At 51.6% G+C, this 13,455-nt stretch overlaps 1 long non-coding RNA gene across 1 annotated transcript; it reads right to left on the minus strand.

The window, feature by feature from the left end:
• Positions 1–454: 454 nt before the first annotated feature.
• Positions 455–11,944, minus strand: LOC131280495 (uncharacterized). Its single transcript, XR_009188107.2, has 3 exons — positions 11,811–11,944; positions 5,363–5,548; positions 455–1,061 (listed from the first exon to the last, which is right to left on the minus strand). It is a non-coding gene; the product is annotated as an uncharacterized lncRNA (long non-coding RNA).
• Positions 11,945–13,455: the final 1,511 nt, after the last annotated feature.

Below are 13,455 nucleotides of genomic sequence, written 5' to 3' on the forward strand. Positions count from 1 at the left end.
ACATTTTAGTCTTTTAAAGAAATGTAGGCAAAGTGTTAAGAACAGGCCTATTTTACTCATTCCCTTTCTCCCTTGTGCCTGCAGGTCCACAGCCCAGAAGCATTTACCACCAGGGCAGCATGCGCCATCACTTTGTATCCACGGCAGCTGTAACAAGGGGTCTTCGCAGCCATCATTAGGAGATGATTTACTATGTCGTTTAGTATATGAAAGGCTTCTCTGCTCCAATAGCAAACAGCTGTTCCCCATCTCCAGGGAGTCTGCAGCCCGAGGAAGGAGCCAGCGACTGGGGGCTCTGGAGCTCCTTCTGGCCCTACCTGATGGAGGACAGGCAGGTCCTGGGGTCCTGGCTGAAAGCCACTCCTTGCTTTCACCTGGACTGTTGTTCGAATGAGACCTGGATATTTTGGCTTGAAACTGCTTCCACTGTGTGTGTGTTTGCGTATGTGCAGGTGACTTTTCATGACAGCATGGTTACTTATTTACAATGAGCAGGGGTTGACTAGGCCTTGGAAAGTAGCCTGTTCTCAACTGAAGGGCTTAGGCATGGTCTTGCTAAAAGGCAGGGGGATGGACCTTGTGACCTCTGGAAGTTCTCTCCGCACAGATCTGATTTTGCCATTTCCACCCTCAGCTTCCTTTCCTGTACACTTACCTTCTCGGTTCAACTTCTGCTGCCGCTGCCTCGCCCGGCTAGTCCTCCAGGCCTCACCGCTTTGCTGGGAGGGTGTCTTGCTCCACCAGATGGAGAAATGGAAAGAGCCTTGGGCCAGTGCATGCACAGCCTTTTGGAATGCCTGCATGCTCTCCACTTGGCACCAGGGCGTGGGGTGGTGGCTGGCAGCATAGAAATCACTGAGGGGCAGGTGCCCTGAGGCCCTCATAGAAACCCTGCTCCTGCTACCGATGGAGACGTTGCAGCCAGAAAGGGCGGTCACCTGCCCAAAGTTGTGGTGAAGGACACATGTAAGACAAGGTGATGCCCTCAAGGATTTTGCAGCCTGAATCCATATTATGTATGTTTCAGTGGGTCATTTGGAACGGAAATACTTTAGAAGACTCTGAGGAAACAGAAGCGGGAACTTTATGTAAATAAAGAGAGGCCCAAAGCCACCCAAATCCCAAACTAAAACAAAGGTGATGGGAAGGAATTCCATGTAAGGAAACACAGCAGGGGTGGCTGGTACCCGGCCACACCTCTCGGCCCTCGGTTCAGGATGTGCCAGGAGCATCCTAGTGCTTTCTATCACAAGCCCCGCAGTGAGGCCGTGAAGGCGTTTTCTTAGCCTATGCAGCAGTTTGAAAATTCCCATATGATCAGGAGCAACCCTCAGCAGGAAAGATGGGAGTTGGAAAACAACTGCCTCAGGCCCTCGCCCTTCAGTGGGTAACTTGGAGGCACGTTTCACACAAAATCTCAGGATTCCCCAGTTGCCCACTGTCGTCACCTGCCTACTGACACTCTCTGCTTTGGCTGCCTCTCCTTCCCTGTTTCCCTTCCCCACTCCTCTACCAGGGTCACCTCCCAAATAAACCCTACATACTTGAATCCTTGTTCTGGGTAGGCCTCTGGAGGAATCCAGACTAACTCAGAGGATGTCTGCACCCACACCCCATTGGGTATTTGCCTGAGACTGTGCTTCCATGTGAAAAGCGGTTTTTATCACTCAGGGCACAAAGTGAAAATCTATAGGAGGTGGTTTGTGTGTCTGAGTCAGAAAACTGGGCAAGTACCCACACTCTTCTGTGTGCATGTGGGCAAAAGTGTGCGTGACATTGTCCAGCTATCCTTGCAGGGGGTAGGAGTGGGTGGGTAATGAAGCACTGGGCACCCACTCTATTTCATGTGCTAGGTACTCTATCTGTATGATCTTATTAAATCCTTACATGGGCCCTATCAGATATACTGTTAACCCCATTTTACAGATGGGGAAAGTGAGGCTAAGCCACTTGCTACACACCTCCAGTAAGTAATAGAGTCCAAACTTGACTCCAATGTCATCTGATTCCAAATCTTTTCCATTCCTTCAAGCCACAGAAGGTTTACAAATATGCTGGTCAACTGTGGCCTTGGGCTCGGATGCCCCGCAGCTGGCAGTGGCACTGCATAGCTACATCATCAGCTCGCAAATGATGCTCCTCTCCCTATTCGGAAGCAAGTCCCCATGGCAACGACCCTGCATGCCCTCTTTCTCACACCCGCGTCCCAGGCGGCCATTTCATGGCTCGTTTCCCCATTTGCTTCCCTTAAATGTACCTCACGGTCGTGGACGGGAATATTCCATAGCGGAAAATGAAGAAAGGGTGGAGGTGAGAGACTCCAAACTCCCCTTAGCGGCACCTTGATCATTAGCCAGGCTTTGGTTGCCCCCAGAACAGGCCGTGGTGAGCTGGCGGCTGTGCTGGCCAGGGGTGAGGTCAGCGGAGGAGCCGACAGAGGGCGGCGTGCCTCTGCCACCCAGCTCTCCCAGTGTGTCCCTGCATCCTCACCTGCCTTGTTGCATCCCCAGGCCCCTGGAGGGCAGGTGCTGAGTCTACTCCACCTTGTGCCAGTAAAGAAGCAGAACCATCCATTTGCCGCAACAGACATCTACTGAATGAACGATGGGGCTATCCCCTCTGCCCAAGGTTCATGAGAATGTGTTTGTTCAGACAGGCAGAGAGGCTGTGCTGTTAAAAATTCTGACTATTTCTTAGGAAAATGTCCGAACCAACAGAAAAGTTTAATGGATACTTTGGAATATAATGAATAGTGTCACGAGTGATCATACACTCCCCACTCAGATTTAACAGTTAAAATGTGCCATATTTGATGAAGCCTCCCAAAACCCAGATTTCTTATCTGCTCCGAATGCCCCCTGTGCTACAGGGACGTCTTATCCAGCACATCGCGGAGATGGTACCCATTGGAGCTAATCCCTCGACTTTGACTGAGGCCTCCTGCCTGTTAGGCCACGTGGATGCCACCTGGTGAAAGATGAGGAAGTGGCTGTCCTAGTCCCCGAGGCATTCATCCCCTACCTAGAGTGGGAGATAGGTGTGCAAATCGGCAAATGCACCATGAAGTGCTCAGCCCATGGCTCCATTTTACAGATCCACACACTGGGAAGCTGAGAAGTCTGTCGTCCCATCTGAAGCGAATTACTCCAACTAGATGCAAGTCAGGAAGTCGAGGCCCAGGTCCTGAGTTCCAGCCTTGTTCTTGCTTAGCTGTGTGACCCTTAGCAAGTCACTGCCCAGCTCTGGGTCCCAGTTTTCTCACCTGTAGATTAAGGGGGTCAGGCTGGTATATTTCAAAGGCCCCCTACATCTCCGAGGACTGGAATTTTTCACGGTGAAGCATTTAACAAGCCTCTCTCCCTCTGCTTATTGTCCGTACCCCGACTCTCCTGAGCCAAGGCCTGTAGGAATGATTTCCAGCTCTGTCTGGCTTGAGTGATGGGTTCTAATTCCATCCCTGGTAACCCATGCCAGAGATAATTCTTCCAGTCAGAAATTTCTTTTGTGGAGCTAACCCGTGTCTCTACTGCTGCAGTTTCCATTAATTTCCTTTGACCTGTCCTTGGGGGGAAACTCATGATTACTGATAATTCCAGTTAATCCTTTAACCAGTAAAAGGAAACTAACCATCTAACAGGCAGGATGAGGGAATGGCTTGGCACACCATCTGCAAAATATAAACCTAAAATATTCCAGAGTGTTCTCTGGGAGGCCACAGCCATTAACGCCCCGAAAGCTGGCTACTCGTGCCTTAGAGGTGGCCACACTCCGGAGACAAGCCGGCAGCGGGCACAGGCAGTGGCAGCCTCGCCTGCTTTTCCCTCTGCGTGTTGGCGGCGTAACATTTTACTCGCTAAGGCCGAGCGTCTCCAACCCCATAAAGGGCTTTCTGACATCCCTCTGAGCAGCTGGCCTGCCCCCATTTCAGAAGATGTCATGGTTTATTAATTCTTTGCAGAAGCAATAAGAACCGGGCATTGGCCTAATTTGGGGCCAATTTACTATTATGGTAGAAAAATTGGCTCTGTCTCCTTTTATTCAACCCGAGGGCCTGTAGTTCCTTTTTTAACCCTTCCTGGGCTGGGTTCCCCACCCCCATTTCTGTGCCTGTGTCACCTTGCGCCGGTTATTTACTCTGTGCCTCAGTTTCCTCATTATAAAATTAGGATAAACACAGTACTTATTTTACAGGATTGCTTTGTATTAAGTTATTGAGTTATTTTAAGGCCCCTTTCTCTCACGGGCTTCAAACTGACACACTGTGTTTTTTAAAAATCTGGAAATTTCCTATTAAAATCCAGATTTTCAGGTTCTTGTGACTAATTGGAAGCTATGACAAGCCTCTGTCTGCATTCCCGTGTGGAACAACTATCTGGAGCTGAGCAGAGGCAGCTCCCTCTACGAAGGAGGCCCTGTCCCTGCCCGGGTCTCGGCCCTTCCTTTCCACTCAGGGCTGGGCCTCATCTCCGGTCCTGCCTGGCCCTGAGGCCTGGGATTTGCGGCCCGGTCTTCCCTGCCTCCTCAGGCCTGGCCAGGCAGACAGCCCCACGGCTAAGTTCTCTTCAACCCCAAAGGCTGCTCCGAAGCGCCCTTCTTGCGTCACCTGTGCCAGTGGCAGCGGGCAGCTTGGCTCACTGGGGAAGAAAATCCAACCAACGAAACCTGTCCTGGGGCTCCCTCCGTCATGAGCAAATCTACTTTTGCGGAGTGAAGATGAAGTTGTAATTCGGAGACAGAAGAAAAGAAAGGACTAGTACTCCACGGTAGCCTTCCTCCCATTTACTCATCACAGTAATCCTGGCTATCCCTGAGTGCCAGCCGGGTTGGCGTTTCACGTCGCCACCTGACGCCGTACCGTAAGCCCATGAGGTAGGTATTATTATTCCTGGTTTACGCTTAAGGAAAGCGAGGCTCTGAGGGGTTTGGACAAGGCCACACAATTAAGAAGTCGTGAAGGCAGGCTAATTTAACCCGTGGTTGTGAATGGGATCAGAGGGAAACTCATGAGTAGTTTGGGGGCGGGAGTGGGGGTAGTGCTGGTAGACCCCCCGAGGTCCTTAGTGTTTCTCACTGCGCCCCTGTGAGCTGAGCCGCGGTAGAGATTCCCGCCCCGGAGAAGGCAGCAGGTGAAGATCCCCAGTAGGAGTGTGAGGGTGTTTGCCCAGATCTCTGGAGCGGTGGTTCTCGCAAGGGGTGATTTGGCCTCCCTGGGGATGTTTGGCCCTGCCTGGACACACTTTTGGTGGCTACACCTGACGAGAGGGCGCTGTTCGTGGGTGGAGACCCAGGGTGCCGCTAAACGTCCCACAACATGCAGGACCGTCCCCTCACCCCCACCCTCACTCCCCCAACAAAGACTCACCCGGCCCCAGATGTCAACAGTGCCGCGGCTGAGAAACCCTGCTCGAAAGCCTCTTTCCGTTTTAAGAGTCTGATTCTCAGATGGATTTGCGGATCACGAAGGCACTCTGTGGGGGCGAGTGTAGCTCCAGTGGCTGAGCCCCCCGCTGCCCGGGTGTGAGGTCCTGGGTTTGATCCCTGCTACCTCCTAAAAGAAAAATAAAGGCCTTCTGCTTGAACTGTCTTCATGATCACGCTGTCACCATCTGTGCTCTCTCCCGGGTAAGTCGCCGGGCCGCCAGGGAAACGAGGGCATTACCTGAAGGATAAATTATGAACAATTTGGTATGCCGTTTGGGAATGTCATACCTGGAAGAGACCTTCAAGATCAACTAAGCAAATCCCTCACTTGCACCGACGAGGACACAGAGGCCCAGAGAGGGAAGTGTTTTGGTAAGATTACTAAAGAATCTCCCTCCAGGGAGGCCGAAGTGTGGGCTGTCAGGTGCAACGCATAGGTCATTTCTGAGTAACTTTACCTCTGCCCTAAACGTGATTCAACTTTTAAAAACATTTTCATTTCATGTATTAAAGTAATACTTATTTATTATAGAAAAAACTAGAAAACAACGATAAAAAGAACATTTCAGCAGTGACACGCTGGAACCCTGCACCTCAGGAGAGCAGAGCACCCGTAGGAGGTGGCATGGTTTGGAAAGCTCTGCTCCCTTCCTGGAGCTCAATTCTGTGGCCTGATCTCCATTCTGTGCTTCCTTGACATTCTTATCTGCAAAGGAAGGATCACCATGAACCAACCTTGTCCCAGCCTTGCATCTTGTTTCCTCCACAGGCACAGCTTGGGGTGAGGCTGCAGCATGCCAAATACATATTCCTATTTTCTGGAAGTATGAAGCCAATGTGTCGAGAGAGGCTCCTCCGTGCCCAACAAGGTCCCAGACATTGTCTACTTTCGTTCTCACCAGCTCTCACTGCCAAGTGGAACCAAGCGCTGTGGTTGATTGAATCATGTACCCCAAAGAAAAACCTACAGTTCACCTGAATCCACATTCCCGTTGGTATGGAAATATTCGTGAATAGGACCATTTGAAGATGTTATTTTTAGTGAAGGTGTGATCCAACTAAATGATGGGGGCTCTTGATCCATGTCACTGGAGGCCTTTTAAAGAGAAGAAACTTGTCGCCAGGAGTCAGAGAAGTTCCCCCAGCCAGAAGCTGGAAGGCAGAGAAAAGTGAAGAACAGGCACAAGGGAGCGAGGTCACCTGTGACGGGAGGTGGAGACAAAGCCCGGGAGCCGGAGGACAGCGGCAAGCCAGCTCCAGAAAGCTACGGACTCTGGGGAGAAAGCATGGCTTTACTGATGCCTTGAATTTGGACTTCTGGCCTCTGAAACCGTGAGACAATAAATGCTGTTGCTTAACCAACCTGCTGTGTGGTGTTTGTCATAGCAGCCTGGCAAACTGAGACGAGGGCTTAAAAGAGCTAAGCAGGTCATCGGGTCCAGTCCCCTGCCTCGAGCTGAGGTGGCACCCAGATCATCCCAGCCCCTGGATATCATCCCAAGGACCCGCCCTATACCACGGGCACTGGAGCTCCAGGCAGAGCAACTTCCGCACGTTTATTTATGACATAACATCTCACAGTGCTGTTTTGAGTTGAATTGTGTCCCCCAAAAGATATGTAGAAATTCTAATCCTTGGCCCTTGTGACTGTGATCTTATCTGGAAATGGGGTCTTTGAAGATGAGGTTGCACTGAATTAGGGTAAGCCCCAATCCAAGGTGGCTGGTGTCCACACAAGAAGAGGAGCTCGGCTGGAGAAGGCCATGTCGACACAGACGCGATCTGGAGGGACGCATCTACAAGCTGCGGAACACCAAGAGTGGCCAGCAGCAACTGGAAGCCAGAAGAGGCAAGGAAAGATTCTCTCCTGTAGATTTAAGAGGGGGGCACAGCCCTGCCAAAACCTTGATTTCAGGCATCTGGCTTTCAGGACTGAGATGCTACATTTCCGTTTTTAAAAAGCCACTTAATCTGTGGCACTTGGTTACAGCAGAGCTAGAAGCTAAGACAAGTGCCATTAAGGAGCGGTCCCCAAATGGATGAAACCCTAGGAAGCTGTGGCTGTCTATGGGCAATGCCGGCACTGGCTGACCCTACATGTAAACCCAGTCTGGAACCAGGCAGAAATGGCTGCAAGGGCTGGTTTTACCCATCTCTGGCGGTGGAACCTACGGCAGGCCACTCATCTTTCCCCAGCTCAGTCTTCCCTCCTGCCACATGCAGGGCATAGCCCTGACTTTTCACCCACTCACCCAGATGTGGTAGGACCCAAGCCTTGAAGAGAGTTCAGAAGTGTTGTCAAAGGAAAGCACCACATAAGACTATTTTTTTTCCATGAGCAAAGCCTTGACTTAGCGTGTGTATTTAGAATTGGCTGCGTTTCCTCCTTCCTTTGCCTCTGTTTCTAGCTGGCATTCCTGCCCCCAGCCCTGGCATCACAGCTCCACAGGAGACACTCTCCCTGCTCCCCAACTGCTAATGTTCACTTCTGTAGCAAATGATAGGTGACAAGTTGCTCCCTGAGATACCCACGATCAGATAAGCCAGGAAGGGAAATGAGTTCTTCTGGACTGTTTTTTTTGGGAATTAAATATTCCTTAAAGGAGAGCAGGAAACTTAAGATTCTAGCCACAGGTTTCCAAGGAAAGCTCACCAGAAAAACTGGGGTATTCCCCAGGGTAAGGGCTGGAAAGGATGGAAGCTGTTGCTCTTGACATCTGCAACTGTTGTCTGGGGTCTGGGTTTGGTGTCCACTCCCCACCCAAACACACACAATTGGGATCCAAGCCTTCCTTCCCTTTCTCTTCCTGTGGCGCCCAGGCCCCTTCCATCCACTCGACAATCAGGGTGCCTTGTGCTTTCCCAACCAGGCACCTTGCTATCCACCTGCGAGCTGGGATGCCAGAGGCAGTCTCTTATTGCTCTTCCCAATGTGGGGAAACTGAGGCACAAAGGGTTGAGATGGGCAGTCATGAGCGAGCCACACCGACAGACCTCCAAATGTGTTCTGCGTCCGCGTAGCCGCGCGCACGCACGCGCACACACGCGCACACATGCACACACACGCACTGAGTTTTACAGCCCTCTAAAATTTATGAGGAAAGCTGAGCACCCGGAGATCTCTTAATTAAGCGGCCTTCCCCCAGGAGAGAGGAAACGGGCGTCCATATTCTTAGCACCGACATCAGATTGCATGATTTATGACCCCAGGCCTGCGTTTCCCCCCAAATCAACTTCTGCCCAGCACCAGCGTCTGTCACTTCGAAGGTGGTTCCGACTCCACCTCGCTGTCCTGCTGCCCCTCTCCTGGTGCCCTCCGGGCCCTCAGCGTCTCCTCTGACCTGCCCCTTGGCCCCAGAGGCTCAGGGTCAGGATGGAGCCCACGGCCGGCCCCGAGGCGCTGCCCTGCCTGTGTGGTGGAAACTTCCCTCCGCAGGGCCGGGTGCGGCCTCCAGTGGCTGCCACGAAGATCTATGGGTTTAATCAGGCCTCTGACAGGTAAAGACCCTAACAACGGGGACAGTTTGTTCTCCCAAACTGTCGAGTATCTAAGCCCAGTGTTTACTTTGGAATTGAATGAATAACATTGTTCTGGGAAAGGAAATTTAAAAAAGCAGGCTTGTAATTTACAGTAGAGAGGAGGACAGATCTGGAGGTCCCCCCCGCCCCTCGCAGGCCCAGCAAACCCTCTCCCTGTCTTTTTGCTGTTTTAAACTTTTAAACACACCACAACCGGCTCAGCTCATCTTCTCAGCCCTGCCAGTAAAGGGCTCAGCTTTGCCAGTCTCCCTAGAGCTGCCAAGAGAACTCACTGCTTCAAGGCAAAAGGTTTCCCCCCTCCCCCTTTAAAAATCAAAACCAAATGCCACAGAAATCCAAATGCTGTGAGACTCATTCAAAACGCGGAGTGAAGCGGGAGGATCTGGGGTGGGCTGGAGGTTTACCTCCCTCGCCCCCTGCCCCTAGGTCTGGAGAGAGTGACTTCTTATCAAAACCAAGGAGACAAAACCTGCCAATCCCCCAAAAGCCAGACACGCCTCTCTCCTGGGGATCAAGGTCCCTTCACTGAGGAATCTCAATTTATTTAAAAATTCTTGGGGTGGAGGCAAGGGACGGTTCCTTCGTACCTAGCATCTAGAAAACTCCCGGAGAGTTCCTTGAAGAGAGACCGGCGTGGGCACCTCTTGCCTGTGCTAAGGCGAGGCGGGGTGGGGTGGGCGGTGGTTCGCAGCAGTGGGCACCCCGTCAGCCAGGGGGTGCTCGAGGCCAGGCCTGTTTCCTTCACGCAAAAGTTCATTTCCCAGTGGAGCACTCTTCTGACCGGATTTGAGACCTACTCAGAACTCCAGGAACTCCAAATGCCCTTCATCCCCTACTTCCCTGGAGCCGCTCCCCAAAGTCAGGCTGGCCCCTGAGCTGGGAGGGGGGGTAAAGGGGGGCTCCTTCAGAAGCCCTGGGTGCGGCCGTGGCTGGAGGGGATGCCCTCACACTCTTCCCCTGGCCTCAGGCAAGGGCATCTAGCTCTCCTTCCAACTCCATAAACCCCGGCCTCTGCCGCTGCCCCGACCTACCGCGGGGACACGGGATTAGCTAATTGGTGGGGGCAGGCCACTTTGAACATTTCAAGGCCTGGTCAGGGGCCAAGTCTCATTACTTCGCTTCAAAGTCAGAACTCCATAAAAAGTTCATTGGTGGAGCTGATTGTTCCAGATTGTCCCAACGGAACTGAACCTTCCCTGGCACCCCGGGCCTCCTGTTTTAATGTGGGGGCAGAATACGTGTGTGGTGCTTGCGACAGGGTGTGCGGTAGGGGTGGGGGGTGGAATGGGAGGAGCAGGAGCTCCAGACCCGGCCAGGGCATTTTCCTTTCCCTTCTCAAGTCCTTAAAAATTACAAAAGAACTGTAACCGCCTTCCACAAAAATTGGAAAATGGAGCAGAGAAAGGAAAATATTCCAGAAGCTCATACTTTCATACAATATTATTCCTTTCTAGGCATTTTTCTTAGGTATAGTTTTCATGTACTAGTACAGAATATGCAAACACAAATGGCCTGACTTTTGCCTCTTTTCGGAAAGGAACTAAGTATTAAATCATAAGCTTTTCCCCATCTCTTCATGGCTAGTACTTAAATAGCTTTGAAATCTTCTGTCCTGTAAATCTGGAATGATTGTTGCACATTTAGGTTGTTTCCGGTTTTACATTTTTATAAGTAACGTTAACGTATTCCTCTTTCTCTATGATTGGTTTTTGATTTTTCTTTTTTTAAAAAAGTAACCTTTTCCTGATTGCACAAGTAGCACATTTTAATTTTTTTAAAAAAAGGTGTGGAAAATATAGTCCAGGCAAGTTTAAGAAGTAAATAAATATCACCTATCCAGAGAGCATCATTGTTAAACTTTCGGGTGTATATAAATATGTATAAGTAGAACAGGATCATGCCACACAGAAGTTTCATAGGTCTCTAGGGTGGGGAGAATAAAATTGGCAGAGGAAATATTATTTCCAGGCGGGATTTGACGTGTGATATGTGTAAATTTGAAATTAGATGGCACTTTCATTCAGAGCGTGGGACCTGGGAGAGACCCGCGCCCAGCGCCGTAGCCTTGCCTGAGGGAGAGGCGCGGGGTCCACAGCCAGGCCAGGCCCCGCACTCCTCATTTCTTCTGACAGGCGCCGCCGAGCCCCTGATTTATGGCCACACTTCACGGGACACTAGTAAATGTCCCATAGTATATTTTGTAAGAGTAATGAAGTCTCAGTAACCCCAGCCCTCGCCCGCAGCCCCTGCTAATAAATTCCCTTCTGCAAGGAGAGGGCGGGACTGCCGGGCGCTTGGTGAGAGTCACTGGCCTGTGGATTAGCAGAGGGACACCAGGGCTCCCCAAGGGCTGCTGTTCCCCCCGCTCCAACCTTTTCCAGGAGGAAGTGGGCAGCTTTGCTGCGCCCCCACCTCCAGCTCCCCCCCTGCCCCAAGCAGAGCTGTTGAGCTCAGTGTTGAGCTCTCAGAAGGCAGGAGAAAGATGAAAAGTGAGCGGAGAAGCTGGAAGAGGAGGGGGGAAACCCCAAACCTTAATTGCCCTTTTCCTTCTGCAGCTCAGGTTACTGGCCGGGGGCTGAGGGGCTGCGGAGGGCTGTTTCTTTTTTGACTACTGTTTCCCTTGAGTTTGAAGATGAACTATGGGATGAAAGAAGGCCGGGGGGCAACTGAGATGGGCCGAGTTGGGGGCATGGGCTGTGCAGGGAGATCCCAGACCAGGAATCTGGGAGGCCAGGCTCTCCTCAGGTTCTAGAAGCAGTAAGGTGGGGGAGAAGGGGCGAGGTTAGGGAAGAAAGTGGGGTGGTGAAGGTACTATATCCCCCCACCCTCTCCCCTGGCAATGCACGTACCTCAGAGGACTGGGCTCTGGAACAGACGTCACTCAGGGAATCGCTGCCCAGCTCTCTTGATCCTCCCCCTGCCCCTTCGTGTACTTGGTTCAGAGCTAGACCTTTGTTCACTCATCATTTTCCTTCTACTCTGCTTTCAGCCGGCACAGGCCAGGGCCCCCTTCCTCTCAGGTGCTGAGGAGACAAAGATGCCTAAGACTCAGTCCTTGCCTCACAGAGGTCCCATTCTGTGCTGTCACAGTGACAAACATCAGCGCTAATGCTTACCGCATGCGTACCACAGTGCCACCCAGGCACTGTTCTAAGCTACTTATGCATATTAACTCATTTACTCCTCACAACACCCAAAAGAGCTGGTATTTTATTATTCTCATCTCAATGACACTCAGGCGCTGAAAGTTTGAGGGACTTGCCCGAGATCTCACAACAACCGGTACGTCTGGGCTTCCACCCGCGGCAGTCTGGGTCTGAGGCCAGGGTCTCGGCCACCCCCGGGGCCCCCTCGAGTCCAATGAACCCAAAGCAGGCAGGTTACCCTGGCAGGTTAAAAGCAGGTCATTCTGCACATGAGGAAATCGAAGTCCAGAGAGGAGAAGGAGTGATGAGGCCGGGCCTAGAGCCCCACGGCCCGAGCCCTGGCCACACTCCTCTCACCCAGCTCCCTTGTCCATCACCCAGAACCCCCGGCCCATACTCTAAGAAGACAGCAAAGTGAGAATGTTTTCCTGAAGTCTCAAATCTTCCTGTTTATGATGAGCAACTCCAAGGATCTACCCAACAGACTCACAGAAACCATGGAAAGGGTTGTTAAAAGAAAAACAAGGTGAGCTCCGAACTTGGCAAGCTGGGGTACATTTTGGTATCGGTGGGGTGGAAATGAGCTTCTTCAAGTTAAAAATGTGTATTTTAATAACTAGAAACTTGTCATAAATATCATATGGAGTTTACCAGTTTTTAAAGAACTAGGAAATGGTAAAGATCATTACACTGGACACTGAGTGATGCTGGACATAAACGTGGGGCCTTCTCGACTGCAGGCCATCACTCTGAGCCACCAGTGAGCAAACCCACCCGGCCTTGCAGCCTGGAGGCAGAATGGCCTGTGTGAACACCCAGGACCAGTGGCTGTTCCTGTGCTCATGGAAGAAACGGCACGAGACCTGTCAGCTGGGGTCAGAGCCCAAACTGCCGCGCAAACAAGTGGCTTGATCACGACTGTCATTTGGAAAGCAGGACTTCCCAAACCCTAAAAGCTACCGAAGTACATAAGACAGACCTCGTGGAGAAGCAAAACTCCCAGATAAGACATCTGGCCTCACTTGCTGGGTGTTGTTTTCTGAGTTGTTTGAGTGGGGGAGCCAATGTAGGGGGCTCTGATTGTCGTTTGAATTCCCCGGTGTCCTCACGAAGGGGAATCCGGGCTCTCTGCAGGCTGGCTCCATGGTAGGCCCAGGGGAGGGGCCCTCAGCTGGGAACCAGGGGCCTCAATGCCACCAACAAGGTTTTTCAGATGTAAAGGGGCCTCCTGTAGACCACCAGGAGAGGGTGGACCTCCTACGGCACTGGGGTTGGAAGACCCTACCTCCCCAACCTCCATAGCAGCCCTGGGCAGCATACACAGATGTTGCCGCTTTACAGATGAAGA

This window comes from Dasypus novemcinctus, chromosome 11 (assembly GCF_030445035.2).
Source record: "Dasypus novemcinctus isolate mDasNov1 chromosome 11, mDasNov1.1.hap2, whole genome shotgun sequence".
NCBI lineage: Eukaryota > Metazoa > Chordata > Mammalia > Cingulata > Dasypodidae > Dasypus > Dasypus novemcinctus.